At 36.6% G+C, this 16,705-nt stretch overlaps 1 pseudogene; it reads right to left on the bottom strand.

Moving 5' to 3' along the window:
• Positions 1–419: 419 nt before the first annotated feature.
• LOC124962149 (ADP-ribosylation factor-like protein 6-interacting protein 1) lies at positions 420–1,145 on the bottom strand (annotated as a pseudogene).
• Between the last annotated feature and the right edge of the window lie 15,560 nt (positions 1,146–16,705).

The raw sequence follows: 16,705 nt of genomic DNA, 5'->3' as shown, positions 1-16,705 counted from the left end.
CTCATGAAGCCAGACAGTTTTTTTAAGCAAACTGTGAAGCAGACAGTAGATACAGCTTCTTATAGCCACAGATTACTACCTTTCACCTAGCTAAAACAAATGTCAACACTATTAATTTCACTAAAAAGTAAAATTCACCACTGTTATTTTAAAGGAAGTTGTCGAAGTAAAAATTCAATTATCCCTGGTTGAGAAAAATCAAGACAAGCCATCCTCATTAATGAGTTGTCCATTTAAGGCCAATTGATGAAAATTTACCCAGCTACACCTGACTCAAAGACACTATGCACAAAGCCTTACCTGGCAAGAGTGAGGCAGAGCAAGAGCTACTTCTGTAACATTTTAGTATCCAAACAGCATAGTAGGAAGTGTTCCCAGGGGTAATGCTTGCTCCATTAACAAGGAATAAAGCAGATGTATTATTCATTCTTCTTTTCTTTTTGTTTGAGAAGTTTGTTTATCTCCCTTTTGGCCATTCCAATGTACTTTGAAATGATTCCACGTTGGTTTAGTCCAGGAAGCAACAGTCAGAAAGTCACTATCAGGTAGGTGAGAAATAGGTTGAGGACTTGCCGTCCAATCCAGGCAACCGCAGCAAGAGAAATGATCATGGTCATGAAGTACATATTAGTTTTTTTTTTTTTTTTTTTTTTTTTTTTTTTTGCGGTACTGGGGATCAAACTCAGGGGTCTTGTGCTTGCAAGGCAAGCACTCTACCAGCTGAGCTATCTCCCCAGCCCCTGACTTTTCTTCCTTTAATGTAAAGAGGCGTTTCTACCAGCCACAGCTCTGTGTCGAGTCTCCACTAGATTGCTGCAAATTTCATGGAATCCTTGCTGTTGTTCAGTGGTCCATTTATTGGAGACAATAATTCTAGGGGCTAGAATGGGAACAAGGTAGTCAGCCAAGCACAAATACATCACAAAACAGGAAACACCAGAGAGAACAGATGGATCCAAATAATAGATAATCAGAAACACCAAAGAAACCACACCCATGATGGCAGGGGGAAACCAGGCTCTTTCCCATGGGAGAATTTTACCAGCCATCAGCATCATGTCTCCCCATCCTTGTAGCTGCTGTTCCAGATTTGCAGTCTCTGCAGCCAGCAGGTTGGTGCTGCGATGATCTCCCTCCGCCATCATCCCTGAGATGCAGTCTCAAGGAGTGCAAAGCACTACCTCCCTCCGACACCCGCAGCGCCACTGGAGCCTAGGCCTCATTGCCGTATCTATCTTGCCCTTCTTGCTCTTTTCACCTGGTATATTTAGACCATTTATATTTAAAATAATTATTGAAATGTTGGGGTTTTTTTGTCTTGTTTGTTTTATTTATTTTCTGTTTCTCTGGACTTGAGCTATATGTTACACCAAATAGACCTAACAGACATATATAGAATATTCCACACAATAGCAGAATACACATTATTCTGAAGTATATACACAACATTCTGCAGGCTAAGTCATATGTTTTGTCACAAAAAGATTCAAACTTTTAAGAATACTGAAATGATATCAAGTATCTTTGCCAAAGAAACACATGAAACTCTAAATCAATAATGGAATGTTGGTATATTCACAATATATAGAATTTGAATGTCATCTTCCTGACCTTCCAATAAGTCATTGACAAAATTGAAAGGAAAATAAATGATACTTACAAGTAAACATCAAAACTCAGCATACTAAAAAGTATAAGGTGCAGAAAAGGAGTTCTGTAAAGGAAGTAGATATATAACTATAAATGCCCACATGAATTAGATCTCAAATAAATAACAAAGCTTCAAATCTTATACCTCAGAGAACTAGAAAATGAAGAAGTAACTAAACTAAAGATATTATGAGGGAGGAAATAAAAAGTATTCAAAAAAGGAAGAATATCAACTAAGAAAACAATATTAAGCATCAACAAAGTTAAGAGTTGGTATTTGAACCAATAAACAAAATTGATAGAAGTTTACCTAGACAAATATGAAAGTAAATAAATTCAAAATGAAGAAGAAACATTTCAGCTAATGACAAAAAATGCAATGTACTATGAATCTAGTGTGCACAATTATACCAACAACTTGGATCACCTAGAAGAAATGAACCTATTTGTACACACTTGCAACCTACCAGTACTGAATCATAAATACAAAATTCTCAAGAGACTAACATGAACAAGGAATTTGAATTAGTTATTAAAAAATCTTTTATGAAAGAAAAGTCCCAGGATCTATAACTTTACTGGTAAGTTTTATAAAACATTTAAAAATTAATGTGACCTGAAAGAACCCAACTAACATGTGTAACTATAAAGCTCTAATAAAAAAGATTATTATGAATTCTTTTTATGTCCCTCCAAAAAATTGAGGAATAGTAATCACTTCCAAATTAATTTATGAGGCCAACATTATCTTGACACCAAAGTCACACAAGTATATTATGAGAAAATAATAAACTTATATACCTGATGAATATCCCTGGTGAATAGAGAAGCCAAAACTGTCAATATAAGATGAATTCAACAGTACATTTAAGGACTCATAAGACTTGCTCATCCGTGATTTATTTCTGGGACTCAAAGATGGTTCAATAAATACCAGTCATTAAATACTATACATTATATTAACAGAAAAAATTTAAAAATCATTATTATCTGAATAAATGGAAAAAAGCAACATCATTTATAAAAATAATCTTTAAAAAATTTGACACAGAAGGAGTTGCTTCAAGACAATAAAGGGCATACACAAGTTGAATAATCTTAATCCAAATATCCAAAATCTGAAATGCTAAAACTTCTTAAACTTCCTAGATAATAATGCCAAAAGTGGAAAATTCCACACCATGATATTTTGTCCAATGCACAAAATCATTTTAGGTATGCATACAATTATCTTTGCAATATATTTATGTAGTGAATATGTAAAACAAGTAAATTTTGTGTTTAGGCTCAGGTCCTACCCCAATGTATCATTCTGTATATATAAATACTTCAAAATAAAAGAAAATGTGGCCTTAAGCATTTGGAATTAGGGATATTCAATTTGCATTAGCAGTCTACAATTGATATCATACTAATTGTAAGAAGGTAAATACACCTTAAAGCACAGCTGGAGAAGCTGATGAGTGTTGCTCATGTTGTACAAAGAAACGGGTGGTGCTAGAGGTCAAAATCAGTAGCCACCATCCTTTGGAGGGGGTCCTGAACCTGTCCACTGAAACCATTCTGCGCTCCAAAAACTCTTGGTTTGTGATGGGAGGGGAAGCTTTCAAGATCTCTGAAAGGTCTTCAGGACCTTTCATCCACTGTGTTGGTCATTCCTATTCATATGAAACTCAATACAACAGTCATCCTATCACACACTTGGTTTCCTTGACTGGAAATTCTCCTTCATTTCCTGCCACACAGCAATGCTGAGAAGTTTTCAACTATGTGGCCCTTTTCCCCTCTTATTATAAATTCTATCTTTGAATTATGTATGTGCTCTCAATTCTGTTAAGTAAATAAATGTAACCTTAATACTTTGCAGCTTAGAAATACCTTGCTAGATATCCCAGTCTACCTCTTCTAAATTCTGAATTGCACAAAGACTTAGGACATGGACACAATGTACCCAAGTCTCTTGGAACTTTATAACAGGGATGGTCTTTTATTATTAAATTTTTTTTCAAACTGATATGGATATGTAAATTAATTTCCAATTCAACATGAGTCAAAAGTATAATATGTTTCTGAAGAAAACAATGCATTAGGTGCATTAATGCAAGACTGATTTCCAAATCAAGCAACTGCAACTCCTCTTGGCCAGAGTACATCTGGATTACGAAATTCCACTCAGGTCAAAGTGACATAAAAGCTACTGCCCATTAGCAGCCAAGTCAGGTAATGCAGTCTCTGAAATACATATCACATTTGTTAATACTCATTAATCAACTTTCCCCAACCTTCATCCCTCCTATTTTCCCCAGCTTCTGGTTAGTGCCATTCCAAATTCAGCTTCTATGATATCAACCTTTTAAAATTCATGTGCAAATGAGATTATGTGAAACTATCTTTCTATGCATGGTATACTCCACTTCACCTAATGATCACCAATTCCCTTCTTCTAGTCACAACTGAGAGAATTTCATTCTTTTTTATGATTAGATTACATATTATTGGGTTTTCATATACAGAAACAATAAATGATGAAATAATATGTTCAAGTCTGTTTAAATATATAATGTATGTTAGTATTAAACACTACCTGGTGCCCTATTATTATGTAAAACCACTATGTTTTTCTGGGGCAGCTAAAAAATTAAACTTAAAAAATAAAATATGAAAGTGTAAAACAAAAGAGAATTAAGGAATCCTCCAAAAATTATGGACACCATTAAAGGAACATCTCTTTTAAAATTTCAGGATTTTTGAAGGTTAAAAGAAAGGAAAAGGCATAAAAAGGTAATTAATTAAATAATGGCTAAAATGGAAAGATTATGTATGTAAGTACAGGAGGCTCAAAGACCCCAAATAAATCTGATGGAAAATGTCCTCACACTGGCATATTGTTGTCAAAATATTAAATGATGAAAGGAAAGAATTCTAAAACTAGCAACAGAAAAGTATCAAGCTTCAGATATGTGAGGAAATTTCTCAGCCAGCACTTTACAGGTCAGGATGCATAGGAATACATATTCAAAGGGAAAAAAATGCCAAGCAAGTATACTGTACCCCACAAGGCTATGCTACATAAATGAAGAAGAAATAGACTTTCCTAATTAAGCAAAACCTAAGGGAATTCAGTAGCACCATATTGCCTTACAAAATATCTCTTAAGGAAGTTCTACAACTGAAGTGAAAAAACACTAACTGCCCTCATACAAACATGAAACAGTATGAAACCCACTAGAAGAACAAATACATGATATGAAAATGAAAGAAATTTTTCAATACACAAAATCACAGGATAGACAAGAGAGGAAGAAAATAACATAGGAACAAGCAGAAGAAAATTAAATGTCAAGAATAAGTCTTTGCTTACACTTAATAAATATAAACATTAAATTCTTCTCCATAAAGATATAGGGAGAATGAATGGAAGAAAAAGCAAGCCCCAATGACATACTGCCTACAAGAAACTCATTGTATCAGTAAATACACACTCAGAGCAAAAGAATGGGGGGAAAATAACCCAAGCAAACAGAAACTAAAAGGGAGTGGGAGTAACTATAATTACATCTGAGAGAAGGAACATTAAGACAAAAACTGTAAAAAGATACAAATAAGATTGCTATATAATGACTAAGGAATCAATTCAACAAGAAGATATAACAATTGCAAATGCACGTGCTCCTAAGGGTAGAATACACAACTTGATAATACAAGTACAAACAGACCACAAAAGAGAAACAGGAACAATATAGTAACAGCAGAAGACTTCAACACCTCATTTTCTTCAATGGGCAGATTATCCAGACAAAAACAGTAAGAAATAAAAGTTAAACTAAATTGTAGATTGAATGGCTCTAAAAGATTTTACAGAGCACTGCATCCAGTAGCTGCAGAACATGTATTGTTCTCAGCAGCACATGGAACATTCTCAATGACCCTGCATCTCAGGAATCAGGTGACCTGTGGCCTTGTGCGCATGCGCACGCATGCCTGGACCCGGACTAGTTCTGCTTCCACTGAGCAATTCCTGCTCAGACTGTAGGATTCAGCACATTTCTGCTGAAGAAGTCGCCCTGACCTTCCTGTGCTTACCTTGACCACCTCTGCAGGCCCCGGAGGCCCTGAGCTCCACACAGAGGACGCAATGGACCCCAGCCCTGCCCCCTGACGCGTCCCTGGCCTCTCTGTTCATTTGAGGGCACCCTGACCGCCCCGCCCTCGTTGGACACGCGCTCAGAGGGTCCGCATGCTGCAGTGGAATGTTGGATGGGCCGGCGACCAACTGCCCCGCACCCTGAGGCCCTGAACAGGCTGAAGAGGAATTCAAACTCCCTTCGGCCTGGATGCTGGCAGGCCTTGTCCGAAGTTCCCAGCTCAGAAGCTGGGCCCGGTGTCAGGCGTCCAAAGTCTACCCTAGGTCCCTGCTGACCATTCTGTTTGCGGTGCAGCGGTGTAGCATGCTTTGAGGCCCTTTGGGGACTCGTTTTGGGAGCCCATGACCATAATGCAGACAAAGGTGGCTGGAGATGTCAGAATTCCCACACTGAGCTCCAGGTAGGAAAGGCACCCAGGCAAGTGAGGTGGGGTGGGGTCCACCCTGGAGGCCAAGCCTGGGGGACGAGGAAGGGTGTTGGGTGGCTAGCTGTCCCCACAGCCAGTGCCAGGTCCTGCTGGTCCCCCACCGATTGTGGCCAGAGCTGCTGCAGAGGTGAAGGGCACATGGAGAAGCAGGGCCACCTCTCCACTGCAACCCAGCACAGGGCAGACCCTCTCAACCCCAGGCATCCTCAGCAAGTCACCCATGGGAGTCACAGGTGGGCTGAGTCTGGAGTAGCTGGAACAGTACCCATTCACAGAATCTGGTTAAAGTCTCTGGTTACTTGGTCATGTTATCTGTCCAGTGTTTGACACTGTACCTTGTCAGAAGTATATGCCTAATGCCTGTGGTTACTGTAACTCGTCATCCTATCTATTTATTGTCTCTATTTACTGTACCTGGACATGGTAACTGTCAAATGTGTAATGTGTGCTCTTTTTACAGGTGTAAACTGAGAAGAAAAGAGTTCCAAGTTCCCACAAACTTCCACGAAGGTGTCTAAGAAAATCCTATGAAGACTGGCAGTGCATAGCATGAAAAGAATCTGTGAGGAGAACCCCTAAGTGGGTGATGGTGAGAATCTCTGAGAGGGAAAGTCAAGCTGCAGTGGAGACCACCAGAAGGTAGGATGCCAGGAATCAGAATGTCTGCTGAGGAAAGGTCCATGTAATGTGTCTTATTGTGATAGATCCTAGTATGTAGGCACTATCTCTGTTGACTCTTCCTGGTCATGGTATCTGGCCTGACACCTCAGTTTACTGTACGTGGTCAAATATCTGCATAAAGACTCTGGTTACAGTATCTAGTGACAATATATGGGTAGAATTTTGTTTATTATATTTGGTTACAGCATCTGACTAATTAATGTCTCAGGTTATTGTACCTTGTCAGAGTGACTAATTGTTATCTGTTTACTGTATATGGCCACTGGTTTTGTAATTGGTCGCAGTATTTGACTAAAGTCTCTGGCTACCTTTCCTTGTCATCATATCTGGGTATCGTCTGTGTTTCCTAGACCTGGTCAAGGTCCCTTGCTAATGTTGCTGATTATTATAACTGGTCAGAATATCTAGCTAATGTTTCTGGTTATTGTACCTGGTCATGGTATGTAGCTAAGGTCTGTGGTTATTGTAGTGGGCTATGGTATCTGACTCATGACAGTACGGATCAGGCATCAGGATGCTGTCTCTATTTGATGCACCATGGGATCTAGCTAATGTCTCTGGTTACTATACCTCCTGACTGAATCTAGTTATTGTCTCAGTTTACTGTACCTGGTCATAATATCAGGCTTAATTCTCTGGTTTTTGTACCTTGTCATAGAAGTTGTTAAAGTCTCTGATTCCTCTGTTTGTTCACAGTATCTGGTAATGACTCCTTTAACTATGTTTGGTCTTGGTATCTGCTCAATGTTCTGACTACTGTATTGTGTCATTGTATCTGGGTATTGTCTTGGTATACTCTACCTAGTCTTGGTATCTGGTTAATGTCTCTGGTTACTAGTCACAGTATCTGGCTAATGTCTGTGGTTCACGTTCCTAGTCACAGTAAGTGCATAATTTCTCTTGTTTATGTCCTTGATTGTCGCTCCCGCCAGCAAGAACGACCCGGAGACGTGATGGGTGGCAAACTTCCTTATTAACAGCTGATTCTTCTTTTTATTTCTTCCTCTTTTTGGGAAGTTATTGTCACTTATATAGGTTATATCAACTAATTAGAATATTCATGATATGTGGGGAAAAGATAGACGTATATGGGTATAACTTGAAGCACCTAAGAATCACGCAAGAAACATGCAGAGGCCCTGACCAATTACTGAGACTTCCTCAAGGTGAAATTAGTTGTATACGTGCAGAGTAGCAGTTTTTCAACCGCACTGGCAGCTTGCCAGGCGCCATCTTGGCCAGGCTCCACCTAGGGCCAGGGGTCCGGCCGAAACCCCGACACTTGATCACCAAATCTGGCTAAATTGAGTCTCTGGTTATTGTACCTTGTCAGTTAGATTTTAATGGTTTGGTTTCTGAACTTGTTGCTGTGTCTGGCTAATGTCTCTGTTACTGTACCTGGTCACCTTATGTAGATAATGACTCTGTTTACTATACCTAATGTCTTGGTCAGTTTTTTGTTGCTGTGACTAAATGATTCTGAGCAGAACAATTATAGAGGAAGAAAAGTTTATGTGGGGAGCTCATGGTTTCAGAGGTCTGAAAGGCCATGAAGGTCAGCTCCATTCTTCATGGCTTGAGATGAGGTAGGACATCACAGTGGGAGAGGGTGTTGGAAGGAAGCATCTCATATCTCCGTGATCAGGAGCAGACAGAGAGAATCTCCAATCTCCAGATACAAAATCTATACCCCAAAGCCACACCCCAATTCCATTCTCCTTCAGCCTCACCCTATCCTGTTGTTTGTCACTCAACTTATTGCACCAGAGAGTAAGTCAGTCATTATGCCAAGGCTCTCACAACACAATCATGTCTCCTTTGAACCTTCTTGTATTGACTCACATGTGAGCTTTGGGGGAACACCTCATATCCAACCATCACACCTGGTCATGGTATTTTACTGGTCACAGTGTCTCGAAAATGTCTCTGGTTACTGTACCAAGGTCATAGTATTTGAATATTTTCTCTGGCTACTGTTTCTGATCACAGTATCTGGCTGATGTCTCCCATTACTCTACCCATTCATGGTGTCTGGGTAATGTCTGTAGTTAGTGTACCTTATCACACTATATGATTAATGTCTGGTGACTATATCTGACCACAGTAACATGATATTTTTCTGTATACTGTACATATTCAAAGTGTCTGACCTATTTCTCTGCATGATATACTTGCAGAATATCTGACCACCATCTCTGGTGATAGTAGCTATACAGTGTATCTGGCTAATGTCTGTGTTTACTATGCCTGATCAAGGTCTGGCTAATGTCTCTGTGAATTCCTCTGCTTATTGTCACAGGTGGAGGTTCAAGGTATTGTTTCTGCTTACTGTTCCTACCCACAGAAACTGGCAAAATTCTCTGTTTACTCTAGCTAGTTATCATTACTGGCTCCTGACTCTAGTTACTGTATCTGGTCACCATTCCTGGGTAATATTTCAGATTACTATACCTGATTAGCCTATCTGGCTAATGTATCTGTATCCTGAACCTTTACATGATATCTGGCTAATGACATTGGTTACTTTCCTTGGATACAGTGTCTGGACAATAACTGTTTACTGGTTCTCTGTGTTTTTCTGTACCTGGTCATGGTATCTGACTAATATCTGTGGTTACTGTATCTGGGTATTTTTTCTGTATACTGTACTTGGTCTAGGTACCTGGTTAATGTCTTTGGTTACTGTACTTGGTCTGAGTGTTTATATTATGATTATGTTAAATGTACCTAGTCTCAATATCTTTCTCATGTCTCTGGTTACCATACCTGTTCACAGTAATTGCCTAAATTCTCTGGTTACTATATCTGATCATGGTATCTGACTAATGCCTCATCTTATCATAATAGGTCACAGTATCACAGTCTCTGGTTTCTGTAGCTGGTCATGTATCTGACTAAGGTCTCTGTTTACTATACATTTTCACAGTGTTGGGTTATTGTATCTGTTTCCTATACTTGGTCACTATATTAGGGTTCTGTTTCTGTTTCTGTTACATGGACAGATACTTTCTTTTCTTTCTATTCAGATATTTCCTGTGTGAATCCACCCAGGGTGGAAAATGCTAGTAAAATATCAATCCAGATGCGTACATATCCATCTGGTGAGAGAGTACATTATGAATGCATCAAACCTTTTGATATGTTGGGGAAGTAGAAGTGATGTGTGTAAATGGAACCTGGACAGAGCCACCTCAGTCCAAAGGTAGAATATCATATTCCTAATTTTGCTTTCCTTGATGACATAGTATGAGTAAAATGTGTTGATAAAAATGAAGTGAAGTAATTCTTATAGAATATATTTTTTATGCAAATAAAGTGATATTGCTAGAAATTTATTTTTTGGCCAAATGAACTAAGAAATATCGTGTAGTTTTTTCAAGACATATTTAACTAAATTAATAGAACAATTACAATCTGAGAAAATTTCTCATCTTAAACATTAAGATACTCAGTACATTTTGAAAACTCCAAGAGATCCCCTTCGAGAAGTAGAAAACAGGTCATTGAAGACTGAACATAGAATATGATATACTTTTGGGCATTCTGAGTACATAGAAAATATTTGAAGGTATGTGACTGAGGCCAGCCAGGGAAACACTATATTTATAAAATAAATCTGGGTATTTGTCCATTGGCACTCTAATATTTAGAATTCAGTAAATAAGGGAAACACATAATGGAAACATTATATCATCCATTTTTATTTTTAAAAATTAAATTTTCCTAATTTACTTTCTCTTCCTTGATGTTGACTCAACCTTTTGCTAATGGTGAAGTCAATTTCATGTAGACCACATAGATTTAGTCCTCATTTACGTATCTATCTTGCCCTTCTTGTTCTTTTCACCTGCTATATTTAGACCCTTTACATTTAAAATAAGTATTGAAATATTGGGGTTTTGTGTCTTGTTTTGTTATATTTATTTTCTCTGTTTCTCATTCCTGTTTCTGATCTCTTCCCTTCCTTTGGGGGAGCATTTTTAAAGAATTTTATTTTGAATTATTTTCCTATTTTTGTGTGTATCTCTCTGATAGATTCACACACCACCTTTGTTTTAAAAATTATTGTTTTAGGTATTCCAGTATATACATAATTTATTTTCAGCTTATCACTCGACTAATATTGACATTTTATTTTTCCATCGAAATGTGGGAACCTTATTTCCATTTAAGTCCATTTGCCCTTAATGTCTCCTCTATATACACTGAGTACTATTATCAAATACTATAATTTTCCTCAGACATTAAACATAATGAATGAACTGATGAGGAAAACATCTATTATATTATATATTTTTCCTTTTACCAATTACATTGTTCTTTTCTCTCTCCTGAAGACTCGATCTTCTTCAGTCATCTTTTCATTTCTATATGAATAATTTCTTCAGTTAGACTTTAAGGATAACTCTTGGAGACAGATTCTCTTGATCTTTTTTGTAAAAGAATGCCTTTATTCTAAAGCACAGTGTCACTGCACGTAGAGATTGAGGGTGACATCTTTCTTCTTTCACTTCCTTGTGGCCTCCATGGCCATGAATGAGAAGCCCACTGTCATTTGAATATTAGTCATGTATAGGTAATGTGGATTTTCTACCTTGCAGTTTTCAAGAATTTTTCCTTTATCTTCAAACAGATTCATTATGATATGTATTAACATGAGTCTACACATCTTCTTGAATACCTACTTATGTGCCTCATGCCCAAGTTGTGAAATTGTTTTATTGAACTTATTTCTTCCCTCTTTCTGGGCTCCAATGTTTTATTTTTTTCTCAAGGTCTCTGAAGTTAAATTCACTCATAGATTTTCAGTCTATCTTCTCTTGGTCTTCAAGACTGCTCCCTCTCTTGTCCTTAGGATAAAGGGATGAGATTTTCCTTATTTATCTCTACCTGATATCATGCCTGGGATTAGCCTTTTCCAGTGCTCCATCTAGAATACACAAAAGCCCTTAGGTAAACTCATATAGTAAACTATTTTCCATTCCTTGAGTTCTGAAGTTCCTAGTCAGAATGAATTCTCTGTACCTTCCAGAGTCTTCTTATATTGGTCTTTAAATTTTTTATATCTAAGATTATAAATTATGCTTAGCAAAAGAATACATAGGAATGATTTTTACTCATCTTGTCCAGATCAGGAAGAAAATATTTCCCTTTTGTTTTTTACAAATTTGCATTCTTTGAATTTTTTCCAACGAGTTATTATTTCTTTTGTAATGAAAGGAAAATCAAAAGGAAAACAGTAGGGACACAATAAACACTGCATCATGTCATATATAAGAACAAGAAACTTTCTTAGTTTGTCATTGCTATCTTACCATGAAGCATTTATTGCAGACACATTTTTAGTACTAGATCACTGGGAAATGGACACATTTTTTGACGGTTTATTTGTGCCTTCAGTGAGATGAAATGAAGAGCTTACAAATGTAACCCTCATTTTCCGTGATTAAGATTTTTTCAAGTGATCACCTGTTATCAGAAATGATAAAGTCTTGATGCTGTAGATAGTGATATGTTTGTGCTGGCTTTAATTTTATTCTGTATTTTGATTTGTTCTCTCCATAAATGAAATGGTATTTTTCAGATTCCACAGGAAAATGTGGTTCTCCTCCACCTGTTGAAAACGGAGACATCACTTCATTCCCTGTCATCAGTATATTCTCCAGGATCATAGGTTGAATATCAGTGCCAGTCTTTGTATCAACTTCAGGGTAGCAAGACAATAGTGTGTAGAGCTGGAGAGTGGTCAGAACCGCCAAAATGTTTAAGTAAGTACTTCAGTGTTCTGACCTGTCCTGGGAAAATCAGAGCCTTGAATATGATACTTTGCTGTGTTCAATAGAACATTCACACATTAAAGAAGGTATATTCTGTGGAATGCTTCTCTACTAAATATTAATATGTGAGGAAATAAATAATAAGTTATTTTTTATTTTAGATTCATAAATACAACTATATATTCAAGACACAATTAATGAGGATGTCTAAAACTACATTTTAATTTTATATTAGCATGTATTAGTTGCCCATATTAATGGGAGTCATTGTGATATTTCCATATTTGCATATATCCTGCCCGATCATATCCAACCTCCATCTTCCTGCTCTACTGCTCACACACTTCTCAACCTCTAATGGTCAGTATTCTACTTTCAGGTCACCCTTTTTCATATTCCACAGATGGAAGAGAACATATCGGGCTTATCTTTCTGTCTGGTTCATTTCACTTAACATAATGTCCTCCATTTCCATCCATTTTGGTATAAATGAAAAGATTCAGTTCTTTATGGCTGAATAATATTTCTTTGTTTAAATATGCCACATTATCTTTATCTTATCTGTGGATCAACACATTCTCATTCAACATCTTAGCTATTGTGAATAACACAGCAATAAACATGGGCATGCAAATATCCCTTTGGTATGCTATTTGATGTTTTCTTTGGATATGTACCCAGAAGCAGGATAACTGGATCATATGGCAGATCTAATTTTAGGTTTTTGAGAAAACTTCTGTTCTACATAATGATTGTACTGATTTAAATTCCCACCAAGAGTGCATTTCCCCCCCAAAACCTCACCAGCACTTGTTAATTTCAGAGTTTATTTTTAATAATATACATTCTAACTGGGGTGACATAATACCTCAATGTAATTTTTATTTTAATTTCCCTGATGGCTAATGATATTGAGCATTTCTTTATGTATTTTTGGCCATTTGTATTTCTTCTTTATATCACAAATCATTTTCCCAACGTTTAATTTGATTTCTTGGTTTCAGTTTTTAGGGTCATTTAACACACATTCTAAATTTAACCCTTGTCAGATGCAAAGTTGTCAAGTGTTTTTTTTTTTCCCCCTCCATTCCAAGGCTTATCTCATTCTGTTGTTTCTTTAGCTGTACAGAAGGTTTTCAATTTAATATATCAAACTTTTGCACCTCTGCTTTTGTGGTCTATCCATAAAATTGTTGCTTGAACCAATTTATTATTTCTTCATTGTTTTCTCCTAGTAATTTTAGACTTTTTAGATCTTATATTTAAACCTGTGAAATGTTTTGAATTTAATTTTGTACATGAAAAGAGAAATCAAGATTTAATCATCTGTATATGGATATCCATTTTTACCAGCATCTCTTATTGAAGGTGGTCCTTTAACCAATATTTTTCGTCTTTCTTTTTGGAAACTTTGTTAAGACTCTGTAGATATACATGCATTCATTTATATCTATCTATCTATCTATGTGAGAGAGTCTCTATTCTGTACCATTGGTCTATGTGTCTGTTTTTGTGCAAATACTATGGTGTTTTGGTTATTATGTCTGTGTAGTATGTTTTGAAATCATGTATTGTAATGCTTACAACTTTGCTTATTTTTTTTTCTCAAGATTTCTATACTTATTCAGGGTCTTTTGTACTTCCATAGGAATTTAAAATTTTTCTTGTCTAGTTCTGTGAGGAATATCATTTGTTTTTTAATGAGGATGGCTTTTAATCTGTAAATTGCTTAAGGTATTATAAATATATTAACAAATTCTTCTAGTCCTTGAACATGGGAAATCTCTTTATTTATTTTGTATCATTTTCAATGTCTTTCATCATTGTGTGGAAGAGGATTTTGTTCTTTGTTGTATTGTTTGTTGTAAAGATTTGTGAATGGGATTGTTTTTATGATTTGTTTCTCAGCAAATTCATTATTGGTGTTGAAAATTCCCACTGATTTTTCTATGTTGATTTTATGATCTTGCACCTTACTGACTTTATCCATTCTAATAGTCTCTTAGTGGAGTCTTTAGGTTTTCCTATATATTTAATTATATGATCTGCAGTCATGAATAATTTGGCTTCTCTCCTTCCAATTTGTTTGCTCTTTCTTTCTCTTATTTCACTGTTCTGGTTAAAATTTCTAGTACTATATTGAATAAGTGCTGGGAGAATGAACACCCTTGTTCCTGATCTTTGAGGAAATGTTTTCAACGTTTCTCACTTCAGTATATTGCCTGTGACTATGTCATATATAACCTTTATGATGCTGAGGTATAATCTTTCCAAACTCTATTGTTCAGGGCTTTTGTCAGGAAGTGATGTTGAATTTTTTTCAAGTGCTTTCTGTGTCTAATAATCCCATGATTTGTATCCTTCATTCTGTTAATGGCATGTATGATGTTTATTGATCTGCATATGGTGACCCATCCTTGCATCCCTGGGATGGAACCAATTTCTTTATCGTGAATCTTTATGATTCTCTCTTGAACCAGTTTTTCTCATATTTTGTTGAGAAAGTTTTCATCTCTGTCCATGAGGATTATTAGTCTACAGTTTCTTTTATCTTGTGTTCTTATCTGCTATGCTACCAGAGTACCACAGAGAATGAGTTGGGAAGGATTCCCTCTTTCAATTCTTTGCAATAACTAAGCTCAAGGGCAGGAGGTCAAACAGTCAGACAAAAGCAGCCAAACCAATCTTTATTGGAATTTGGCTCTCAGTTAAAATTTCCAACCCTCCAGGGTACAGTTCAGAGTAGAGAGCCCCAGCTGCCCAGGGTCTTTAGAGGGCAGAATAGGTGGGGAAAGGCTTGAGGATTTAGTGTCCCCCAAGGGTTGGCTGGGGACTCCATTGATTGATGGGCGGTTGCAAGACACTACTAAAGTTTATGTGCCTGCATCTGAGTTGGTTGTTCTTTGGTGCATCCGGGCTACCCAATGCCCCCCCATGCTAGCAGTGGGTTGCCAGGTGTCCATCTTCCCCCCATGCAGCCAGTTAAATCCACCCTAACATAATTTTAAAAGAAATGGAATAAGTTCTTCCATAAAGAGTTTGAAAAATTAATCAGTAGAGGCATCTAGATATGGACTTTTGTAAATTTTTTTATTACTGATTCAATCTCATAACATTATTGATCTCTTCTTGTTTGTATGTTTTCATGGTTTAATTTTGGCAGAACCTCTGTGTCTAAAAATTTATAAATTTATTCTGCATTTTCCAATTTTTGAACATGTATTTTATCTTAATAATCCCTAATGATCCTTCATATTTCTGTGGTACTGGTTATAATGTCTTCTTTTTCAATTCTTATTTTGTTTGAGTTATACCTTTTTTTGTCTTGGTTTGTCTTATTAAAGGTGTATTCATCTTTCTTACCTTTTCTGATAACCAAATTTTTGTTTCATTATTCTTTTCTACTGCTTGTATGTGTGAGACACCCTCTCTTATACATTTTTATAGCTGAAACTTTGTAGCATTTGACCAAGATTTTAATTAAAGAAAAAACAGAAACATGGGAGGCTGAGGCAGGATGATCCCATGTGTGAGTCTAGCCTTAGCAATTTAGTGAGAACCTGTCTCAAAAAATAATAATAATAATAATAATAATAATAATAATAATAATAATGCTAGGACTGTAGATGTAGCTCAGTGGTAAAGTGCATTTGATGTCAGTCTCCAGTCCAAAAAGAAAAAATCAGCCATCATGCCATGATGTTTTTAAAGTCTAAAATACTGAGCTCTTAATATGACAATTAATCTTATGAGTTGATAATAACACTGTACCTGCTCAGGAATATATGCCTAATGTCTTTGGTTACTGTAACTGGTAATGATATCTAATTATTGTCTCTGTTTACTGTACCTGGAAACAGTAAATGTCTATTGTGTAATGTGTGCTCTTTTTACAGGTGGGAATTCAGAAGAAATGAGTTCCAGTGTCCCACAGACTTCCACCAAGGTGTCTAAGAAAATCCAATGAAGACAGGCAGTGCATAACATGAAAAGAGTCTGTGAGGAGAACCCATAAGAGGGTGACG

Source organism: Sciurus carolinensis, chromosome 12, assembly GCF_902686445.1.
Source record: "Sciurus carolinensis chromosome 12, mSciCar1.2, whole genome shotgun sequence".
Taxonomy (NCBI): domain Eukaryota; kingdom Metazoa; phylum Chordata; class Mammalia; order Rodentia; family Sciuridae; genus Sciurus; species Sciurus carolinensis.
Note: the sequence above shows the minus strand (reverse complement) of the source record. Positions and strands in the feature narration are given on the sequence as shown.